The sequence below is a fragment of the Hemiscyllium ocellatum genome, chromosome 1, assembly GCF_020745735.1.
Source record: "Hemiscyllium ocellatum isolate sHemOce1 chromosome 1, sHemOce1.pat.X.cur, whole genome shotgun sequence".
Lineage (NCBI taxonomy): Eukaryota > Metazoa > Chordata > Chondrichthyes > Orectolobiformes > Hemiscylliidae > Hemiscyllium > Hemiscyllium ocellatum.
The window spans coordinates 141361384-141386412 of NC_083401.1; the positions used below are offsets into that span (position 1 = coordinate 141361384).

The 25029-nt window shown below is 39.6% G+C and overlaps 1 protein-coding gene across 1 annotated transcript in view; it reads right to left on the bottom strand.

The window, feature by feature from the left end:
- Positions 1-24574, bottom strand: part of ugt8 (UDP glycosyltransferase 8) — an 83461-nt gene extending 58887 nt beyond the window's left edge. Inside the window, exon 1 of the mRNA XM_060832514.1 lies at positions 24493-24574. The gene's annotated coding sequence lies outside the window, so the exon portion shown is untranslated. The remainder of the gene's footprint in view (positions 1-24492) is intronic.
- Positions 24575-25029: the final 455 nt, after the last annotated feature.

The window sequence follows — 25029 nt, forward strand, 5'->3', positions numbered from 1 at the left end:
CACTGTCTCAAGCAAGCAAAGGCTTCCTTACTCTGTGTGGCGTAATCTTAATGTTTATGCCTCACTCCAGGATGCATGCTCATAATTTAAAGGAATACTTCCATATAACAGTGTTAAGATTGCTGCAACTACAGCTGCTTTTTAAATCATTAATCAATGCTGAGATTTCCCACCAGATGAATACAAACTTGCAGCACATTTAGAAAGTAGAAGAGTTCCCAGCAGTGTGCTAGCTAATATTGATATCTCAATACCAAATTTAAAATATTAACAATAACTTTCTGAAATTTTAAGGTGCAATCGATTTTGACTTTCCACATATTACAGTGACAGCCTTCAACAGCTTCACTGGATATTTAAGGTTATATTTCTGTGAGTTTCAGTGAAAAACACAAGGGTAGAAACTTTGAATTGGTGTGTGAAGTGCAAAAATATCAGTAAGAACAGGAGTACGGCCAAACTGGATTTACTGCACATTAGGGTAGGATACAGGTGTTAAATTTTCAAGTAAAGACTAAAAACAATGGAAGATGGTATATGGTGTTTGAAAGATAACTGGACCAATGAATCCAGTGGTAATGTATGGCTACAGTACATAGAGAGTCAGGGAAGCACATTTTGTAGGTCATACACACTGCAGCCACAGCATGCCAAATGTGAAGGAAATGAATACATCAGATGATGGTTGTTGTTTGATGAAGCAGGCTGCTTTGTACTGGATGGAAATAAATTTTAGAATATTATTGAATCTGCTTTCATCCAAATGAAGAGAGAGCATTCCATTACACTACCATGTGCACAACGTGATGAAAAGACGGATGGCAGGTAATGAGACACTCACCAACAGATACCTAGCCTCTGAGCTACTCCCATGGCTATTTTATGCGATTAGCCAATTAGATTTGTTGTAAATGGTGATACCAATGTTAGTGGTGATGAGGTAGATCATAAAATAGTTACAATATCTAGAAAGGATAATTGGACTCTTGCTGGTCATTGTGATTCAAGTGTAAAGCCATAACCAAACATCTATTAATGCTCATCCCAAATCGGAGCACTGTTTAGGTTTTACAACATTAAGTCATGGGCTATTTAATAATGAGGAGTTGTAAATAAAACTGAACACAAATTAACAGCAAATAGGTCAAGAGATTCGTAGGTGTAAAACAGAGGTTATATTCTAAAACCAGTTAGGCTGACCTCAAAATGACTCAAAGTTCTGGTTTAAAAATCTCCACAGTACACACATTCCTACATTCTTAACCCATACCCAAGAGGTTCTACTCGTGGTGTAAATGGATAGAAATTTCTAAGAAAATTTCAAATTTTGTGCAGACTACACTTATTTTGTTCGTAAGATTGATCAAGAGGACTTGACTGAAAACGGTGACTGACTTCTGACATCAGAATAAAAGCCTTCCAACTGCATGAACCATTTCATTCCAAATATACAGATATCCAAACTAAAATTTGTGAAAGTATTTGAAGTAGGTGTCTGCAGCTATTTTAAAATCATGACGTGAGACAGATGAGAAATAGTGTAGGACGTGAAACACAAAGCAACTAGGAATTTCTGACAAAAGGCCCCTGTGTAATAAGCCTCCATACTTTGCTCAAAAAATGCATTTTTTTTAAATTTAACTGCCTAACTGCTATTGCGAATATGAAGGATCATCAATGAATCAATTACTGAATCATCCAGTGTTCAGTGGGCATTACTTTCAGAAAATGTACATTGCAAGCACATCAAACAATTGTTCTGCCAAAACCAATTGGTCTGTACGAGATGTTATTGGCTTAAGCTTTCAAATAACAAAAATCAAATCTTCAGACTGGAGAGGAGCCATCAGCTTCAACTTATTACCATTGATTTGCTTCATTTCAATTGACAGTTTTACCCTAACCACACTCCTGACTCCAACATCAATAAGATCAATTTGGAGATTCCGATGTTGGACTGGGGTGTACAAAGTTAAAAATCACACAACACCAGGTTATAGTCCAACAGGTTTAATTGGAAGCACACTAGCTTTCAGAGCAACACTCCTTCATCAGGTGGTAGTGGAGTGCTCAATCCTAACACAGAATGTTGTGGTTCTGTTCGCCAAGCTGGGAGTTTGTGTTGCAAACGTTTCGTCCCCTTTCTAGGTGACATCCTCAGTGCTTGGAAGCCTCCTATGAAGCACTTCTGTAATGTTTCCTCCGGCATTTAGAGGCTTATCTCTGCCGCTTCTGGTTGTCAGTTCTTGCTGTCCGCTGCAGTGGCCGGTATATTGGGTCCAAGTCGATGTGTTTGTTGCAGTGGACAGCAAGAACTGACAACCGGAAGCGGCAGAGACTAGCCACTATAAATGCCGGAGGAAACATCACAGAAGTGCTTCACAGGAGGCTCCCAAGCACCGAGGATGTCACCTAGAAAGGGGACGAAACATTTGCAACACAAACTCCCAGCTCGGCGAACAGAACCACAACAACGAGCACCCGAGCTACAAATCTTCTCCCAAACCCTAACACAGAATTTATAGCAAAAATTTACAGTGTGATGTAACTGAAATTATACATGGAAAAATTGATTGTCTGTTAAGCCTTTCATCTGTAAGAATACAGTGATAGTTTCATTTCTTTCATGTGTAAATCACAAAACCTTTTTTTAAAAAAAAGGTTGCATTCTGAGGTTAGCTGTTAACAATGGTGATAGCTAGACAATATGAAGATGTTGGCCCCCTGTGTTCTCTGTCTATGCCAAGATGTTTAGATTGATTCTAATCTAAAGAGAGAGATAATGGAGACAGACACGTGCTGCAACCGACAGGGTACCCATCATTGTTCAGTATTTCCCAGGAGCTGAAAAATTACGCCATGTTCTTCGTGACCTGCAACACATTACCAATGTCCATGAGCACCTCACAAAAACCTTCGCCACACCTCCACTACTTGCCTTTAAACAACCGCCAAAACTCAAACAGATCATTGTTCGTAGCAAGCTGCCTAGCTCTCAGGACAACTCCATACAACCCTGTCAAGGTGGACACTGCAAGGCGTGTCAGAGTGTGGACATAGATACCACCATCATGCGTGGGGACACCTCCCACCTTGTACATGGCAGGTACTCATGTGACTCAGCCAACGTTGTCTATCTTATACGTTGCAGGCAAAGATGCCCGGAGGCATGGTACACTGGGGAAACCGAGCAAAGGCTACGACAACAGATGAATGGGCACCACACAACAATCAACAGACAGGAGGGTTCCCTCCCAGTTGGGAGCACTTCAGTGGTCCAGGACATTCAGCCTTGGACCTTCGGGTGACCATCCTCCAAGGTGGATTTCGGGACAGGAAGCAGAGAAAAGTTGCTGGTTAAAGCACAGCAGGTTAGGCAGCATCTCAGGAATAGGGAATTCGAGGTTTCGAGCATAAGCCCACCTGTACCTCCACACACATCATCTATTGCATCCGCTGCACCCGATGTGGCCTCCTCTATATTGGGGAGACAGGCCGCTTACTTGCGGAACGCTTCAGAGAACACCTCTGGGCCGCCCGGACCAACCAACCCAACCACCCCGTGGCTCAACACTAACTCTCCCTCCCACTCCACCGAGGACATGCAGGTCCTTGGACTCCTCCACCGGCAGAACATAACAACACGACGGCTGGAGGAGGAGCGCCTCATATTCCGCCTGGGAACCCTCCAACCACAAGGTATGAATTCAGATTTCTCCAGTTTCCTCATTTCCCCTCCCCCCACCTTGTCTCAGTCGGTTCCCTCAACTCAGCACCGCCCTCCTAACCTGCAATCTTCTTCCTGACCTCTCCGCCCCCACCCCACTCCAGCCTATCACCCTCACCTTGACCTCCTTCCACCTATCCCACCTCCATCGCCCCTCCCCCAAGTCCCTCCTCCCTACCTTTTATCTTAGCCTGCTTGGCTACACTCTCTCATTCCTGATGAAGGGCTTATGCTCGAAACGTCGAATTCCCTATTCCTGAGATGCTGCCTAACCTGCTGTGCTTTAACCAGCAACACATTTTCAGCTGTGATCTCCAGCATCCGCAGACCTCATTTTTTACTAAGCAGAGAAAAGTTGCCGAGCAAAGGCTGATAGCTAAGTTCGGTACCCATAGGGAGGGCCTCAACCTTGGGTTCATGTCACATTACAGGTGACCACTATTGCCCTGTGTACACACACACACACACACACACACACACAAAAACACTCCCACACTCTCATGCACCCCCTCACAGACTTAAGACACTCTGCACTCAATACACACACACATACCACTTTCTCACATTCATAACCCCTAACCCAGACAGACACACACGCAGGCAGACAAAGACCCACATGCACACATATTTTGTGGGGTGAATTTGTACTTGCAGGGTTACATTGTATTTTGTTCAAAAACTGCATGCATTCATGTAGAACTCCGTTACCTTACTTTTTAGATTAGAATCAATCTAATCATCATGGCATAGACAAAGAACACAGGGATGAAAATGTGTTGCTGGAAAAGCGTAGCAGGTCAGGCAGCATCCAAGATATAGCAGATATGGAAGGATCCCTTGGGTCCTGGCAGAAATGAAAGAAACGCAAAACTTGCGCCCACACCTCCCCCCTTACTTTCCTCCAAGGCCCCAAGGGATCCTTCCATATCCGCCACAAATTCACCTGCACCTCCACACACGTCATTTATAGCATCCGATGTGGCCCCCTCTATATTGGGGAGACAGGCCGCCTACTTGCAGAACGTTTTAGAGAACACCTCTGGGACACCCGGACCAACAAACTCAACCACCCCGTGGCTCAACACTTCAATTCCCCCTCCCAGTCCACCAAGGACATGCAAGTCCTTGGACTCCTCCATCGCCAGACCATAGAAACACGACAGCTGGAGGAAGAGCGCCTCATCTTCCGCCTAGGAGCCCTCTAACCACAAAGGATGAACTCAGATTTCTTCATTTCCCTTCCCCCCACCTTGTCTCAGTCCCAACTCTCGAATTCAGCACCACGTTCCTAACCTGCAATCTTCTTCCTGACCTCTCTGCCCCCACCCACACTCCAGCCTATCACCCTCACATTAACCTTCTTCCACCTATCGCGTTTCCAACGCCCCTCCCCCAAGTCCCTCCTCCCTACCTTTTATCTTAGCCTGCTTGGCACACTCTCCTCATTCCTGAAGGGCTCATGCCCAAAACATCGATTCTCCTGCTCCTTGGATGCTGCCTGACCTGCTGTGCTTTTCCAGCAACCATTTTCAGCTCTGATCTCCAGCATTTGCAGTCCTCACTTTCTCCTAGAGAACACAGGGGACCAACACCTTCAACATATTGTCTAGCTATCTCCGTTGTTAACAGCTAACCCGAGAATGTAACTTTTTAAATAAAAGGTCTTGTGACTTATACATGAAAGAAGTGAAACTATCACTGTATTCTAACAGATGAAAGGCTTAACAGACAATCAATTTTTCAATGTATAATTTCAGTTACATCACACTGTAAATTTATGCTATAAATTCTGTGTGTTAGGATTGAGCCCTCCACTACCACTGATGAAGGAGTGCCGCTCCGAAAGCTAGTGTGCTTCCAATTAAACCTGTTGGACTATAACTTGGTGTTGTGTGATTTTTAAAATCAATAAGATCAGTCAGCAAGAACCACACAAACCAAGCCAAAACACAGACAGTAATCAGCGCTCATCCCAATCCTTAGTGGCACAACCTCCTGGAATTCTTGGCTCCTGTCCAGCTGATGTCAAAAGGAGGGCAGTCATGAGATGGTTCAACATTTCCTTAGATTGGGGAGGGTGAGAGCACAGGATTTTAAAAAAGTGTCAGAAAATGGGGATGGAGGGAGGTGAACACTATTAAGTCATGGCAGGGGTGGGAGGAATATTTACGAGGAAAACAGGTCCTTAAAGAAATACTGGTCACAAGATAATTAAAATCACTGTGGACACCAGGCTTTCTAAATGGTTTCTGCTGTGAAACATTATTGGAAGCGCAACAACTAACAATTTGGGGCATTTAAACTCTAACTGAATGTAACAATTAGCACCATAATAGAGTGTGGCACAACTTCCTCAGTGTATCCTGTATGAGAAGATCATAGAAGGTGTGTTCCATACTTCTGAAAATGCCAAGATCGGAGCAATGCAATAGTAATTGTCACTACCTAGACGATTCAGACCACAATTTCTACAAGTAGAAGCAAGCAGAAATGACGCACCAACGACAAATCCCAAAATCTCTCGTAGCTCAGACCAAAAACGTAAAAAAACCTGCATTGATTCAGTTTCCAAAGTTACATATCATATTGACTTGGAAGTATCAAAATCCCTGAAGTGTGGAAACAGAGCACTTAACCCATTGAGTCCACACAGACCCTAGAGAGAGCATCAAACCCAGACATGGCTCCCTATCCTCCCTGTGTAACTCTGCATTCGCCATGGCTACACGTGCCTGGACACTTGGCCATGCTAAAACATTGCCCATATCCATCATACAGACACTGGGAGAACATACAAACTCCCACAAACTCCGCACAAACAGTTACCCAAGGCTGGCATCAAACCTGGGTTCCTGGCACTGGGAGGTAGTAGTGCTAATCACCTGTATCACTGTATAACAAAATATGGATCTGATGTCAATATCCTGCAATTCCCAACCTAAATCATGCTATGGGACTACCTTTACAATGCATTGTGTCAGCCAGGCAACTCAACACCTTCAACATCAATAAATGCTACCTCATGCCCACACTGAGTGAATACATTAGAGAAATATTCTAAATTACCAGCTGGGAAAGGTTTAAAGTCTAACCGGTAAATCAATCTATTTTTCTATCAGCTACCCATTTGCAGAATTTTGAGACAGCTCTAAAAATCTATTTTGCCTTGAATTTTTCTTTTTCAAAAAAAAAGCCAATAAATCAGACCTGTTTAAATGCTTGTGTTTGCAAAGATACTGACATTACAGTATTAAACTATCAAACGGTTCTGTTTATTCAGTATCAATTGTTGAAAATCTTGGCTCTCACATTAGATATAGGTTTATCACAAACTAAATATTTGCAATCTATTTTTAAATTAATAAAGGTTTGAATTATCACTTAAATATATAAAGAGGAGATTTTAGTATGCCATGACTTCCAGAAGCTTTTGATAAAACTGAAAAGCTGTGCCAAGATGCTTAAGCCAATTAAAAATAGAGTCCACTTTTAACATTGCCAGATTAGACTTTGTTTCACTTTAATGTTGATAGGTTATAGCAACCGGAAATCTTGTTGAGCATAGAGAGACTTGTTTGAATAGAGTTTACTACAATGCTGTATCTGACCAGAATGTTGCAATAAATCCCCAATCCTCTTCCCTAGAACAATGCAGAGGAGCCACTGAATCCATCAACACAGGCATATCCATGGTCTTCCTGCCCACCCAAAATGCCAATGCGCTGTACATCTCTATGATCTGCAGCCAGCCAATAGGAGCAGCCCCAGGGAGAAGAAGTGTTGCCCCAACAAGCAACTTGGAACCTGATGAGTAGACACGACAGCAGTTTGTGTACCTTACGTTTTTTTCTCAAAACTTACTTTAACAGTTATTTAATTTATCAATGTAGGAATTTAGCAATTTAGTATTTAACAGTATTTTGCTGCTAAGGAAGGCTATGGAACTTTGTCTTCCTCACTTAAAATTTTCACAAACACAATCTTAAACTAAATGAAGACATCCTGTTATTGCGAAAACAATGGAAAGCAGCATCAACAGGTACCACCATGCTCAAAAGTAAACACCACTGTAACCGGGCAAGCTTAAATCTTCAATATTATGTTCAGTTCTGGTTGGTAAAGGAACTAAGTCCCAGCCACAGTACAGAAGAGTACCCAGATTAAACTCAGGAGGTTGAATTGAGTGAAAGAAAAACAGATTGAAAAACTAGAATGAAGGCAAATGAGAAGTGACCACATTTGGATTGATAAATTTACATGTAATCCAGAACGATCCATATAACAGCCACAGAAACTTGTTTCATTCAAAATGGTCACCTACCGATTGATATTACTGAAATTAATCTTTACAAATTTACAGGGATGCATATTACAAGCATGCATACCCTGTCTCAATAACCAGAGTAATTATAGCTATCACATCTCACTGGTGTAGCACACAGAAAATAAAGTCTTGCTACTCCCAGAGTTGTCAAAAAAAGTTAACTCTTTAAATGAGCCCTTTACACTGTGGAGCACACAGCAGCCAGTCTGCATACAGCAAGGTCCCACAAACAGCATGGAAATAAGCAGATGATCAATTGCAGTACTGTTGATCAAAGTAGAAAAGTTAGTCAGGACATGAGGAACTCAAAGACATAGTAAATAATGTCATGAATTTTATGTCCTGTTAAGGATTCAGATTAGGAAAAAGTGCTCAGAGTTGCAAATTAGTGAGCGTTTATGCAAGTGGAGCCCAGCAAAACAAGCTCACTGCAAAAATGTCTAAAAATAAAGAGTAACTGATGCCTAATTGCAAGGATTTTCAAACCACTGCAGTCAGGTGCAATTAGTCAATTTAAGCAAGCAGAATTCCAAAGATTAATGATCTTCATAGATGAAATTCCAATGAGAGCTTATTTTGAAACCGTGCCCCCAAGTTTAGGATTCACATACTAAAGAAAGCATCCTCTCAACATCTTCCATTTCAAGCCTCCTCAGAACCAGTGTGTTTTAATGAGATCATCTCTCATTCTTCTTCTAAACTTCAAGTATAAGTCTAACCATCCCTGATAAAACAAACCCTTCTTTCCAGGAATCACCTTCTTTAAACCACTTCTAACATTGGATATCCAAAGGAGTAAGTCCCAAAATTGTATGCAGCATCCAAGTTGTGGTTTTACCAAGGTCTTCTACAATAAGATTCCCTACTTTAACATTACAAATGTTTTCTTTCTTCATCCTATTTCCTTGCTGTATTTGCATGCTACCTGTGTGAGTTCCATATGAGAACACCAAGATCTCTGCTCCACAGCATTCTGCAGATTTCTCAAATTTGAACACTATTTGACTTTTCCATTTTTACTGCCAACATGGACCTCACCTATGCACCTTTTACAATCTCCTGACAACTTGCTTTTCCTGGCTATTGTGGCATTGTCAGCAAAATTTTGCTACGAACATGTGGTCCTTTCATCTAAGTCAATAATATAAATAAACAGATTATATCTTTCTGTCAGAGTTCTGAATGAGTGCAACTTTACCCAAGTACTATACAGCACTGCAAACCAACAAAAGTAACACTAAAAAAGGTTAAAATATATATTTTTTAAGAACAGGTGGTTACAAAAATATTAACGATGGCAGCAATATCCATAAAAACATGACTTGGAAAAGCCATATTCACAATGTAAATGCAAACAACACCAGTGATAACAGCGAATGTAGAGTTTAAGAGCTCAGGGCGAGGATGGACATGATATAAAGGCTGTACACAAAATGACCAAACTAGGTGAAACTGCAGGCTACTGAACTGAACATCTAAATACCATTAACTGAAACAAGTCAATGTTAAACTGCTAGATATTCTGACTACATGTAATACTAAACAGGATATTGTTGAAAAGTTCACAATAACTCTCAAAACTGATGACCAAATTTGGGAGTCACTCTCATATAAATTTAAGCTGATTCCAAGCTTGGAAACGAAATGAAATCAAAGGAACTCCAATTATAGGAGTTATGCAGGATTATTGCCATCCCCAGCCCTAATCCCAACCCTGGGAAACAATGGAATGTTGACTGCAGTAAACGTCACAGGGAAGTCAAGATAAAGAAGCAGAGCTGAAAATGTGTTGCTGGAAAAGCGCAGCAGGTCAGGCAGCATCCAAGGAGCAGGAGAATCGACGTTTCGGGCATGGGGGCCTTCTTTAGGAATGAGGAGGGTGCACCAAGCAGGCCAAGATAAAAGATAGGGAGGGGCCTCTCCCCCTTTTATCTTAGTCTGCTTGGCACACTCTCCTTATTCCTGAAGAAGGGCTCATGCCCGAAACGTCGATTCTCCTGCTCTTTGGATGCTGCCTGACCTGCTACGCTTTTCCAGCAACATAGTTTCAGCTCTGATCTCCAGCATCTGCAGTCCTCACTTTCTCCTAGAAGATGAAGAAGCAACCATGAAATGTAGCCACACAAACTCCTACTGTGCTTCAAATGTCAATACTTAGGGTGATTGTTCCTTTAATGAATTGCATAAACATGTACACTATATAATATTTTGGTTGAAAAATTTAAGATATCACAACATCTTCATGCTGGTGAAATCATTCATTCAGCTGGAAGTATCCCACAGGCCTAGATTTTTAAAGGAATAACTCTACCCCAACAATTCAATCTTGCTTCATAATGAAATTTAAACAGTTATACTAACTATATTATAGACACAAAAAAGAAAGCACCCAAATTGCAAAAGAAGTGTGGGCAATGGCTAAGGCCTCAGCAGCATAGAAGTGTGGGCAGCAAGGTTAAGACCATGGACTATACATTCTTTGTCTACCCATACAATCTGCATGCTTTCAAACCACCCACATCGCAATAAATGCAACATATTCAGTCTTGTTCTCTTGTATCTTTTCTTCTATTACCATATTTATTTTTCAGAATTTCAAGGCAGAATACAGGAAATTCCTTTTCAAAGCACATCTGTGCAAATTTACATTAACTTTACCATTACAAGCAGAGAACTACATGTTATTCTCTGCTGCCTTTCATCTTGTGACGTAATAGTAGATCCATTATTGGTCAACTCTGCATTAAACATCAGGTGGTATAGTTCAGAAGCTTGTCTGTCACATTTTCAGGTAAGAACAGTAGGCTGAGAAGGTACTCTATTTTCTAGCCATTGCCTTTTCTGGGCTCTCTTGGCCAGGTGAGTTTTCTGGGTTCGGTTCACCTCTTCCAATACCCTTTCAAACAGTCAACGTCCTCCTGGATATATGTAGGATGCCCAGCAAATCATGAACAAGTATCAGTTCGCTTTCTAGGACGTTTTGGGTATACGATCGATAGGGAAATTCACAACAGACATTGCTCACTTAGTAATGACCACATGCTGATGGAATTAACATGTGATATACTCCAAGACCTCAGTTGCTGACCTTGCCTTTCCAAAAGAGATAAAGAGTAGGTTCAAGACAGCAAAGGTGGAAACTCTTCAGGTCTTTTCCTCCTACTAAGCAATGTTTTAAAGAAGTAGTCACTACTATACAGCAAAGTGCACAGATGATGCAGCTTGATAGATCCAATCTGCCGTCTTGGTTAGGTTTCTGTTGTCTTGCACACACATGTGTCTAAACCAAGAGCTGCTGCCTTTGCAGCGGATGTGGATTTTAGTATCAATTGACCTTTATGATTATGGAACGTACCCATGAAACTATCAAGCTCCAATGTCACATTATCAATGCTGATAGAGAGGGTAATGCGATATCCTGAACAAAGCTCTTTGTAGGCATAAGAAAATCTGTCCATTTGCTGCAACCATTATAAACTTCAAGCACAGCATGAGACTAAAGCAACTGAGGATTTAGTATACATTTGTTGTGGGTTTCAGGAAGATAAGGTTGAAGAGCTTTGTCATTTCTGATCAACAAAGGGTGTCCACTTGTGTAGGAACTGAAGGCACATGACAAAGAAAACACCAAAAGGAAAAAAATATTTACAATGGAATGCAATTCTATCTGACATCACTGCAGATTTCAAATGGGTCTAATTTTGTCCATGATAGTATCATAGAAAGAAAGAATCACATTGACTACTTTAGTGGGCAGCTATTCAAATAGTATAGGTGGAGATCCCCTTTATTCAAAATATTGCTTTTCCAGTTGCTGAAATGGCATGTTAATTATGGATTTTCCACTTCTGCAAGACTGGGATTTGAGATGGATGTATTCAGGGCAACATCTGTAGTCTGACAAGGGCCACACAGGCAAATGTTTATTCCAACATGTTCAGCAAACAAATGTCATGGTAGTTGCTGCAATTGCCATCCTTGTTCTTCTACAGGGTAGCAATCCTTGCATTACACATTGAGGCAGTGCCTCATCTCTCTACAGGGATAAGTTATGCAATGGAGTGCCAGTCTACTTTGCACAGTATCAGGACCCGGAGGTTGCATATTACAAACCAAATGACTCTCTGGTTGATCTCCTGTACTTTTGGTTCAGTATCAAACTCTTGCATTACAGGTTGGCTCTCTATGTTGCTCAGAGTTCCACTGGTGACTGATCTCTCTAGATGACAAGTTTGTTCCAGCCATCTCTCCAACTGTTGGTTACAGTCGATCATAACCTCCCATTCTTTTCCTCTCAAATGGAGTTATTCTCTTTGCTGATGTACATGCAGCTTTTTTCCATCTCATCATGCATGTTCGTTGCATTTAGTACAACAAAAAAAAATTCTGGATAACCTGGTGAAATTGTAACTATGCACGCAACGTCCAGCAGTTTTTGTTCTTTACTTCTAAGAAATGTGTGCAGTTTCCTTGCTCGCATCTTGCACAGATTGTTGATAATTAGTGAGTGAATCAGTTGGATTCAGTGACAGTGGTGAGCATTTGTCCACTTTTTCATCCCATACATTAGAATTGCTGTAGTGGAAGCTGAGATTCTCATAAGTCACCTATTCAAAGGAGTTGAGCGAAGGTTGACAGAGCTAATGCCGACTTTCTCAAAAACAAGGTCTAAAACTAGGGTTCCTAAGTTACAATGTATAATAATGTATCATTCAAACGAATTGACAATCAAAACATTAGTACAGGTTCCAACAGAACAGACTTTTCCAATACACAGTTAAATGTACACAAGTTTCAACATCAATAATTTTCTCCACATCTCCCTAAAGATTCTCACATGTTCAAAGTCACCTGCAGCTTACAAAGGTGGATGCACAATTGTTATCCCAAAAAGTAAATAAGCTGCTAGAGGCCAACATCAAGCCAAATATAATTTTTATCCAAATTTCCATGCACTATAAGTCTCGCTAGTTCAGAAATCCCATAAGCTGGCTGCCCAGAAATTTTGAACAGATACAAACAATTCACAGCAGAATTTTAGTACATTACCATGGAAGCAGGAATCTGGAAGACACAGTTGTGTTAAATAAATATTTATTATGGCTTTAGAGAATTTGCCACTATTTTATGCTTCAGGAAATATTTTTTATCAATTTTCTTTTTCAATTCCCTCTCAGGTGAAATCAGTTATTTCAACAAAAAGCAGAAGTTAGCCAATAAACTTCTGGTCAAAAAGAATCATCTCCAGTTCTTTAGGAAAATGAACACTGAAAACTACCTGGTTAAATGGGAGACATAAAACATGAAGTATCCCCAACCTATGACAAACCGCAAGACAAATAGATCTTCATTTACAATTCACATTTTTTATGGCTCCTTGAAAGCTGGTAAAACAAAAACAAAATCACAAAAGCTTAAGATTTCAGCATAATTTAGGAAAAACAGGAGGATTTGAAAATTTAAGTATCTATTAATGACAACTTTAAAATGAGATGCATCCACTTGAAGCAAATTAACTGTTCTTGAATCACTGGGCAATGTGTCATGGACAGAATACATTCCTCCCTCACCGACCATAATCTGTGTTGTGTACAGAAAGAAGTGCATATATACCCCATATCAAATAACTATCTCAGGAGGAAGCTTGTGATTTAAAGTAAGGCCAGTATCTTTTTGAACGCTTTATAAATAATTAATGCAACATCTCACACTTGGTCACACAGCAAACTCTCAGATTGGATGAAGACACGTTTAATTACTGTTAACTCAATTTTTGCTTTATGCTTCCCAGTCTTCGACTTAGCATGTCTCTTGGTTTCTTGAATGGATTCTGTGACTTAAAGTTGAAGTGATGGTCTAATAAAGCAAAGTATTCACAGCAAGTTGAGGTTTCTTGTTGTCAAATAGCTGGGAGATTGGTTCTTTGGTGACTATTACAGATTACTGGGATAGCATACTGGAAATCAGGCCACTATTCCCAGTGTTGTCACAAAACTTAAAGTTTTTTATAAAATGATGCATAGTATCCTGATTTGCCTATCTTTTAGACTCAGGTTGACAAAGCACAGATCAAATTTTTGTACTTAAACAGAATGACTATTTGCAAATAAATAGATTCTAGTTATTGATAAACACTCTACTGCTTAAAATGCAGTAAAACTCCTATATAAATATGCACGTTATGGGTGCAGAGCAAGACTACTAATGCAATTCCACAGTTCCTGCTCAATGTTTTCTGAGATGGTGATTTTGGCTGGTCAGGTCCTGTTGCTCCAAAACATTCCTCCTCCAAGTGGTACAGGGTGACTGGTTCATAATTTACAATGTTTCTGACATATTGGTCAAGAGCCACAGTTTACAGCTCCTTACAAGTAAAAATAAACAGGCTTTCTTCAGTCTTGAGAAGTGTTTTCTTTAAAAAAATACCCAGAGAATGCATATCTTCTATTTTGGAGGCCCAAAGACTCCTGCTAAGACATTCACATCCTTACGCTATTCAGTGACCTGGGAATCATTCCATAGCTGTGCACAGGTAGAAGTCTGTCTTTAATGAGCAGTCATCACTCCATAGCAATCAGCTACTTACTACCTGCAGAATCTCCTACTGAACATATCTCAGAGTTCCAACTCATTTATAGTAATTTCCCAACTGTTTGAACAAACAGCAATGCAAGCAGCACTTAGAATGAATATTGGGTAACTTGCTTGTAAAAAGAGCACAAATCATAAAAGGTACGTAGAACGGTACAGCACAGGAATAGGCCCTTCGACCCAACATGCACTGAGTATGATGCCAGTCTAAACTAATCCCACTTGCTTGCCCAAGGTCCATATCCCTATATTCCCTGTCTGTTCATATGTCTAAATGCTTTCCACAATCCTCTATTTTAAAAAAGTCCTTCTACCCATTTCAATCCACAATCAAAAGCACAAAAATAAATGCTTAATGACCTTTGAAAATGAAGCTGGTTAAATACTGGTTACTTGATGACTTGCAGCTTCTTTCAGAATTTGGTTCTCAGAGTTTCTGTTTACGGATGGATCCTGGATAATAAGTGAAGCTTCTGAACTTAGTTGTGATCACATATACTGAGTGAACACTTGAGCTAAGATGCAAGTAAGAAGCTATTATGATACAGTGTTGTTATAACAGCCAATGAGTTTTGATCTACTCTTTTGTCCAGGATGAAACAGAGACAGACGGTTTGGAAACTCCTTGTCATTATGTTTGGTTGATGTGCATGGACACCCAGATCCATCTGTATTTGGCATTCAACAGCCCCTCTCAGCTTAAATAATGTTGTACTTTCCTATTCTTCCTGCCAAAGTGGACTACCTCATTCCTATACATTAAAAAATGGCAGATGGACCATAAACCAATTGAGCTATTTAAATCTTTGCAATCACAAGACTTCATTAGCAAATTCAGCTATAAAAGTCCATCTCTTCATCCAAGTCTTTAATATATAAAGTTAAGTAACGCAGTACTCATCCCTGAAACACTCCACTGGTTACAGTTAAATAGCCCAAAATTGATCCAATTATCCAGATTTTGTTCCCTGTTAGCTTGTCAATTTACTTACCTAACCTTAACAACATGAACTCTTGCCTTCTACAATAAATGTTTGTGACACCAAGACCTTTTGGAAATCAAAATACTGCATATGAATAAGGTTAATTTAATTCAAATTGTGACATCCAACTTTTATCCAAAAAAAATCAAACTGTTTGTAATCATCACCTGATTGATGAAGTCAAGCTTGCCTTGGTGCATACCTACTTGTTCAAAATCTATAGAATCATAGAATAACATGCCACTGAAAGGAACCGTCCAGCTGCACATGATTGTCCACATCAACAATTGACACCAAGACAGGTGTGCACTGTAATCCTACTTTTCCTACTGTCCAATATGATTGCATGTATGTCAGAAAAATGGCAGATAGAATGCATAGTTCAAACTTCAAATCATCGCCTTTACAGAATAAATATTGTGCAGCAGTTGGAGTGTTCCAGGGAGAGAAGAACATTATCAATTTGAAGGAATGTAGATTTGCCTACAAAGGCAAGAATTCCATGAATTTTGACATAAATAGTCAAAAAAGTTGAAGAGAAAATAACATTAGGAAAATTAACTGGCCATGAAAATAACAGAATTGATGTTCTGCATTATGTCTCACTGAACAAAGCTCAATCTAACTGTGATTTTCAAGACAACAACTTTCACAAACATGAATTTTCAAAAGAAGTAGTCATCCAAATTCACAATAAAAGATGGATGGATTAAAAAAAATTTTGAAAATATGACAAAAGAAAGCCTGAAGTTTTCATGAAGGATCACACAAAGCAAACAGTCTTATCTCGGACATGTTCAAATTAGATCTCACCAATAATGTTGCTCAAGTTCGATCATAGCATACTGATATTGTAGCGAATGTCAGTGGTCTAAACAGTGTTGTTCAACCACTGGATCTTTCTTTAGCCAAGCCCTTCAACAATATTAGAAAAAAACTGAATGACTCAAGGAGATAATATTTACCAAATAAGGAAGAACATCAGCTCAGAAGGTAGACACACTGAATAGCTTGCTGAGTGTGGAATAAAACAAAATAGACTGCTATTAAATTATTAAAAAGAGTGAGATATCTGAAACACTGATGGCAAGATGATAGGGCCAATGGTGACATGTCGGTGATAAAGATGATGCTGTTGATCCATATGATGATATCATTCAAACATTAGTGCGAGGTGTGTTGTATGGTTCTAAAAATGGAGTTTAATATATGCTCAGCACGTACTCTGCTAAGTAGCATGTGTATCTATACTATTAAAAATTGAATAAATCTGTACCTTTCGCTTTTGTTTTTGATTAACAAAGTGCACAAAAAGATCATGGAGATTTTGTCTATAAATAATAATTCAATAGTCCATAGTTCTTGGCTCCTGTTCTACGATTTAGGAAAAAGACGAGCAGAAACAAATCATTAACCCACAGGCAAAAAAAACTGTAGTTGCTGGAATCCAAAGTAGACAAGCAGGAGGCTGGAAGAACTCAGTGAGCCAGGAAGAAGGGTTACACCCAAAATGCTGAATTCTCCACCTCCTGATGCTGCTTAGCTTGCTGTGTTCTTCCACCCTCCTGCTTGCCTACAATCAATTTGGCAACACTACACTGCAAGGTAATGGGAAGAGGGTGGATTTTAACCACTTCAAACTATTACTTCTGTAAAAGGCAACCCATACTTTTAAAATTTTTTTTGCAAATTACTATTACATAGGTACATACAGTGCACAATGTCCATTCTGGATATTATTAGTATATCTTGTTAGTCCATTATTTTTCTTTCACAAAACCATACTCTGCCTCATTGAATGAACAGTTTCTCCCTGTCCACTCTATGCAAACCGCCCCCTCATAATTTTTAAAACTTCAGCAAGATCTCGTTTTAGCTTTCTTCTCTCCAAAGACACCAGAAAACTGCATTTCATCAACTGGAATTCTTATAAGAAAAACTGTGAATTCACACCTTTTCTGTTCAGTTGACGGTACTATCAATTATTTTGACTGCAGCACAAAGTATATGCTGACCCTCAACAAGCAATCCCAGAGATGCAATTGTGCCTAACAGTTTCCACTACTGATTACAACAACAAATTACATCTTGCCAGTATTCCCTTCAGTAAAAAGATATGTTTCATGTGAATATTAGATTTATCAAATACAAAAGAAAGTTTTCAAACTTATACAAAACAAAATTATTACAGCAAGTTACACATTATCAAACCATCTCCTCTATTCTTATTTCAATCAATGGTGGATAAGCAAAGACAAGGAAGATGAGGGAGTAGTTGTAAGGTAGAGTCAAATGTACAAGGATTAAATGTTGATTGATATTACCTAAAATCTGATTCATAAATCACCATTTTGGACAGTTAGAGGGCTTGAATCTTACATCATATCAAATCTTGCCAAATTGTTAACTATAATCTTAGGGGTAGAATGCACATGAATTAACAGCCTAAGCACAAGGTTCCATCCAGTTTTCCTTTCAGCCAGATCTGTGAAAGCAAACTAGTAACCAAAAACACAAAAAAAATCAGTCTGCAGACATTTCTATATTATCCACATTCTTTGACAAATCTGATACAAAAATCAATCTCTTTAAATGGTGTGATTTCAGGACTGTTATCACTTATTAAGTTACATATGGAAATAATATTCACAGCTACATGGAAAATCAAAATGAAAGTCACTGAAACAATTAACATAGGAAAAGTAAACATCCATTTTCTAGGATTATGAGAATACATCCAAAGCTTATAACCTAACAAGAACAGTATGATTTAGTTGCATGCAAAAAAGCCAGCTACCGCTAAAGCTACACCAACACTTGTCCATGATATTCATTGGCCATGTTAATCATGGAGGGTTTTCAGTATTCAAAGAGTTCATAATGATACTTAGTTACCCAAACTAAGGTCTGTGACCTGAGATACAACTAAGACAAGTCTTCTTCCAGATAGAAAACAAGTAGTTGTACCTTACAAGTACTCCCTCATCTTCCTCGTCTTTGCTTATCCACCATTGATTGAAATAAGGATAGAGGAGATGGTTGGATAATGTGTAACTTGCTGTAATAATTTTGTTTTGTATAAGTTTGAAAACTTTTTGTATTTGATAAATCTAATATTCACATGAAACATATCTTTTTACTTCACTGAAGGGAATACTGGCAAGGTATAATTTGTTGTTGTAATCAGTAGTGGACACTGTTAGGCACAATTGCATCACTGGGATTGCTTGTTGAGGGCCAGCATATACTTTGTGCTGCAGTCAAAATAATTGATAGTACTGTCAACTGAACAGGACAGGTGTGAATTAGCAGTTTTTCTTTTAAGGAAGGAGATGTTAATGTATACAAATGTAATGCATGATTTAAAGCACATTATTTCAAGAAGTCAATTGTACAAACAAGTTACAATGGTAACACAGCAAAAACAAAATATTTAACCATAGTCACTGTTCCTTATTTTATTTCTTCTTGCAAGATAAATTGCACTGATATTTACAACATTGTAACAATTGTGCACAAATTCTGTACCATGTACAGTATCAGAAGGGTACAAGTATGTTGTGCGCATTAGTATAGCAATTTAGCACACTTCAGAGACGGAAGAGGAGAAGAGACCAGAGGCAGTTATGGTGCGTTTTAGTGCTTTTATTGGGATGCAAGTATAGTTTTAAAAATTACCAGTTTCAACTCTTAAAATGTAATTAAGTTTAAATAAAATACTGATACATTTCTTTCAGCTCTGTAGTTTAAATTATACTCAAAGATGAAAAAAAGCAACAGGTAAATCTACAGGAACTGGAACAACTTCTTACAAAATATCTTGAAACATTACTAATGCCTTTCCAAGAAGGAGTCACTTTTATGCAGCATTTTCTTCTCACTGGTTTGAAATGTTAACTGCAATTACTCATGACAAGGCCAACTCTCAGTTAATTTTTCATAATTTTAGATCTTTTTTCAACTCTTACCTTTTATCAAAATGTTTTTGGACTAAATCATTGTTCTTTTACAAATGGGGTTCAACTGTGTTGTTAATTGAACTACAATAGGAACATGGAAGAAAATCTAGCTCCCTAAAATATCAGGAAAGAGAAAAAAAATCTAGAATCAATTCATCACCATGATTTACAGTGTAATTTGCATCACCGTGAATACCTTTTAAGAGTTTCTGACGTTCCCTGTCAGATGAATGATGAACAAAAAGTGGCATCAGTGAGAATAATGACCCTTCTCCAAACCAACTATTTTAAGAAGAAATCAGTGCCCACAATGAGTTTGGATATATAATTACATCTAATCCTCAGGTCTACTCCCGAGAAGGGAGATATATGCAAGAGATGCAAAGATGAGTGCAACTCTTACCAGCACTGACCAGATCCAATTCCTCCATTCTAAATCACAAACAGGTAACACAAGAATAGCCAGCTATGTTGTGCACTCTAACTTATCAGTATCAGTCTGGTGGTGTAATCTATCCAGATCCATATTGTACCAGCGTAGCTCTGGAAGAATGTAGAGATGTGCTGATACCAGCATAACAGAGCTAAAAATCAAGAAAAGAAACAATGCTTTGATGACGCTGTGAGATTTGGTCGCTCAAATATCTGCCCTGATATTATTTTCTCTCTGCTCCAAATATCTGTATTCCAATTGTAAACAATAAAATGCCCAATCTAGAGGTATGATTACCAGGCCTTAAACTATTACTTATCAAGTTACTTAGGAAATGAAACAAATCTCTTTCGGCACCCTTCTAGTAATTACCATACTTTGCTCTGAAATCCTTTAGAGATTTACAACTTCAATGTAATTTTATCAATACTTAGCTATATTAGCATTGTCTTATTTACAACTGCTGCATCTAAAAACATCATACAGCAGGTAAAAATACAAATGTATCATTGGGTTCAAATGACACCAAGGAATCACTCAAGTTTCATTCAAGGTTTAAATAGGTCACTTGAACTCAACTTAGAGTCTTTTTCCTTGTTCACAATCATTTGTAAAAACGTGAGCATACAATTGATAATATTTTCAATGTACATCTCAAACTGTAACTTAAGAAAAGCTACATTAGTAGAGTTACAAAATATCAAACAGCTGAGGAGTATGCCATGGAGTAATTTTTTACAGCTCAGTAAGATAATCTTTGGCCCAGCAAGTCTGTGCCAGTCAAACATCCATTTATTTAAATTCCATTTTGAAATACTTGGTTCACATGCTATAGCTTTTCAAGTGCTCGTCTAAATTGTTCTTCAAATGTCTTGAAGGTTCCTGCCTCTATCATCCTTTCGGGCAGGAATTTCCAGGTATCCACAATTCTGGGTGAAGGGTAATGTCCTCAAATCCTGTCAATCTTTACCTTAAAACTCTGCCCCTTGTGAAATGGCCCTTTAAAGGGAAAGGTTTCTCCCTAATTACCCTCTCCAAAGAATCATCTCTACAGAAGAGGCCCTTCAATCAATCCAATGTATACCACCAAAAATATATTACTACTTAAACCAGTCCCACTTTCCCAGGCTAGACCCATAGCATTGAATATTGTGACACTTCAAGTGCTCATTCAAGTATTTTTTAAAAAGGACATCAGGGATCCCACCTGAACTACCTTCTCAAGACAAGAGTGTTCCAAATCCCAACCATGCTATGGGTGAAAAAGTCTTTCCTCTAAGCCTCCAATCTTTCGTGACCCTCCAAACTTTATACACCTCAACTAAATCATCCCTCAGCCTTTTCTGCTAAAAGAAAAATAACCCCAACTTACCTAGTATCTCTTCATTGCTAAGTTGCTCCAGCCTAGGCAACATTCTAGTGAATCTCATCTGGACCCTGTCCAGTACAATCAACTCCTTATTAAAATATGGCAACTCACCATATTTAAAAACAATATTGCCACAGTAATATTGCAACATTTGAAATGGAAGTCACTAAAATGCATACAAATACTAGTCAATATTAAGAGTAAGTCCTTCTAATTAAAAAAAAACAAAATTATAAAAGTTACATTTTGCCTCAGTATATATGCAACAAATGTGAAAGTAACAATTTAATTCAATTCTTGCAAAGGTGCTTACATCATTTCATTTGGTATATCTAATTACTACTTTGTGTAAATACACTATAAATACCACAAAGGTGGCAAAAGGTGTCCATACCACATGGACAAAAATGCTAGTGCTATAACAGTTCTAGAAGCACAGTTTTTTTTAATATAGTTGCCGATTTAAAAACAATGTTTTTATTTAGCCCTGTTGAAAACAGAATAAATTGATATTCCAATTTGAATTATAAAATCAAGCAACTGTTAGTTAGAAAAGTTATTTCTTTCCAGTTTCACCCACATATCTCTCCCCCAATCCCCACTTTCCCCTCCCTTATTCCACCAGAATTTAGAGAATCATGCTGCAGTACATTTCCACATACGCCTACAGCTCGTCAAGCTGCAACTGCTGACCCACAGAGTCCAACATGTAGCCCCAGGCCACCTCCAACTTTCATTCTTAGCAGTTATGGTACTCTACAAGCCTGCAAATTCATGCATGTATAGGCTTCTGCGTGGTGTTCTATGCAACACAACTAGAGCTGATTCAACAATATTTTCTGTTGTCAAAATGCAGGAACAAAGGAAAGCTGTTGGACACACTATTAGATCAGCATCCATAGCACAAATGAAAAGAACAGTCAACGACACATCCAGCAGCCAACCACGTAAACAAATGGATACAGACTGCAACTCTACAACAAAACTTGGGAAAGCTGCATTTTTTTTGCAAACAGCAGCAGAATATTGACAGTCAGGAAAGAATCATAAAAAATGGTCAGCGTCAATACAGATTATGTGCTCATGAGCATACACATAAATACCAAGTAGTAGCAGCTGGTTAGATCAAGAGTAGAAATTCAAAGTACTTTCCCTCTTTAAATAATTGGAGATCATTTGTTCATTTGATGCCAAGACAGTGAATGTAAGAGTCTTTGTATATTGAAGGTAGTTAAGACCGATTACCAAAACAGTCTACAATGCATTTGGTCACTGGACTTTAAACAGAGGAGCATTATGAATAGATATAGATGGTACAAAAGCCAGGAAGTTATGTTCAGCCTATATAAAAAATAAACAATAATTCAGCCCCCATTTATGGCTGAATTTGTCAGGAAGAACAAATGTTTTGGAGAGGACACAAGAAATTTACTACAATGGTTTTGGGGATGCAGGGTTAGTTAATCTTAGATTAAAAAAATTTTAAAAGTTACTATTTTAGAGCAAGGAAAATAGATTTAATGGAGGTATATAAAATCATGAAGAATATGCAGAAATAAAGAAAACTGTTTTATATTACTGGAATATTGATAAACTAAAGGACAAATGTATGTGGTGTGTGACACAAGAAACAGAAGCAATAAGGAAAAAAAATGAATTGATATTGAGGTAGAAACAGATTCAATCACAACTTTCATATGTCAACTGAATGAACATGTGAAGTGAAAACAAATTATAGGGTAAAGTAAATGGTTGCATTTGTTGGGGAAAGAAAAACCTCAGATGGCTAACCAGCTCTGCCAGAAAATTTGAGGGGATAAAATCATTTTCAACAGTAATTCAAAATTGATTTAATAACTTGAAGAGGCTTTCAAATATGAAATTAGACTTGAAAAATCACAACCATCGTAAATGTATCAGATACTGCAAACAAACATTTCACAACTGTTAATCCAAAAGTCGCGGCATTTCAAAGAATATTAGGCGCTCTAAGTTGATTAAAGTGCAACAAGGTACTTCAGGGTTCACACACTGATAGTATTTGAAAGTGAAGCGGAGCAATGTGATAAATGATGATTCTGAAGATAGGGCTTTTTTAGCTGCACATGCTCACGTTTCCACACACGACCAGTAGATCATCGACATTTAACTTGAACAGCCAAATGCGTTATTGATTCAGTAGCAACACAGAAGCAATTTCAATGGCACATCAGCAGCTGGGAAGTTGTAAGATCCAAGAAGCCAGGTTAACAAACTGGCTCGCACAGCATTGGAGAGCAAGAGCTGTCAGACAACCTTCAGGAAGTTTCCAATGAATGCACTACAGGGGCGGCTTCGTACCTGGCGCAAAGGCTAGTGCTTCAAACACAAAAGGTTGCCGAGCTCTCCAAAAAAAATAAGAGATGATGCAACCAGTACAGATGCAAATCGAATGACAAGGTACAACTGGTCATGAAGCTGTGCATCTGCAAAACGAGAGCTCTCCCGCTTCCAGGCAGGTGCACCCTGTGTCAAGGATAAGCTTTGTTTATATTTTGGAGAATGGGAAAACCACGGGGCGGTTCAGAACTGTCTTTTTTTTTAAATGCTGATCTTGGAGTTGGTGCCGTTTCACGGGAAGACCATGCCCTACGACCACATCCAGCAACAGTCCCCGCGGAAAGATCCCGGGACCTGAGCCAACATAACGTGTTGCAGTGGAGCTGGGACGGAGGGGCAGACCCCCTCTCCCTCTCTCTGACTCCGGTACCGAGCCGGCTACATCCTTAACGGCTCCGTTTGCTGCCCTGCTTCTCCCAGCAGCTCACCTGTTGCTCGAGAAGTTTGAACAGGACTTCTCGGTGGGAAACTCGGACCCCGTTCCCCACTCACCCCTCCCGGATAAACTCAGGAGCAACCCCCGGTCTGAACGGGGATGTCCGGTACCGGGAGCCCCGGGACCGTTACAGGTAACTGGACTTGGCTCAGGTTCTCTTAAAACAAAGTTGTCTCGCGGCGGCATCGCCAAAGAAGGGGATTAATGATGAGGAGCTCCTAACATCGTCGCCCCCGCCCGAGCGGGAAGGATTGCCTGTTTCCCCCCTCTCCTCCCCGCCCCCTCTCTTACCGGCTGTCCGTTGTTTGAACTCGGGCTCCCCGCGCGCACCCTCGAGCTCTTCCCGCTCTCGCTCCGGTCTTCACCGACCTCCTGTCAGAGCGCGAGCTCCGCCTCCAACCCTTTCTGACATCACGCGCAGTACGGGGCGGAGGAAGCAGCGGGAGCTCGGAGGGACCACGTGCTGAGGAGGGTAACATGGGTGTGTTTGGGAAAACTGGAGAAAGAGTCTGGATGTTGGAGGGGTCAGGATGATGTTTGGGGGGGGTGGGGGCAGGGGCAGAATGATGGGGGAAATGTGGATGATGTCGGGAGGGAGTCTGGATGTTGGGGAATTCTGGATAATGTTGGGGGAGTCTGGATGATGTTGGGTCGGTCTGAATGATGGGGGGATGTCTGTATGGTGTTGAAGAAGGGGGAGTCTGGATTATGTGGGGGGGGGAGTTTGGATGATGGGGAGGAAGTCTAGATAGTATTGAGGGAGCAAGTCTAGATGATGTTGAAGGGGTGAATCTGGATGATGGGGGCAAATCTGGATGATGTTGCGGG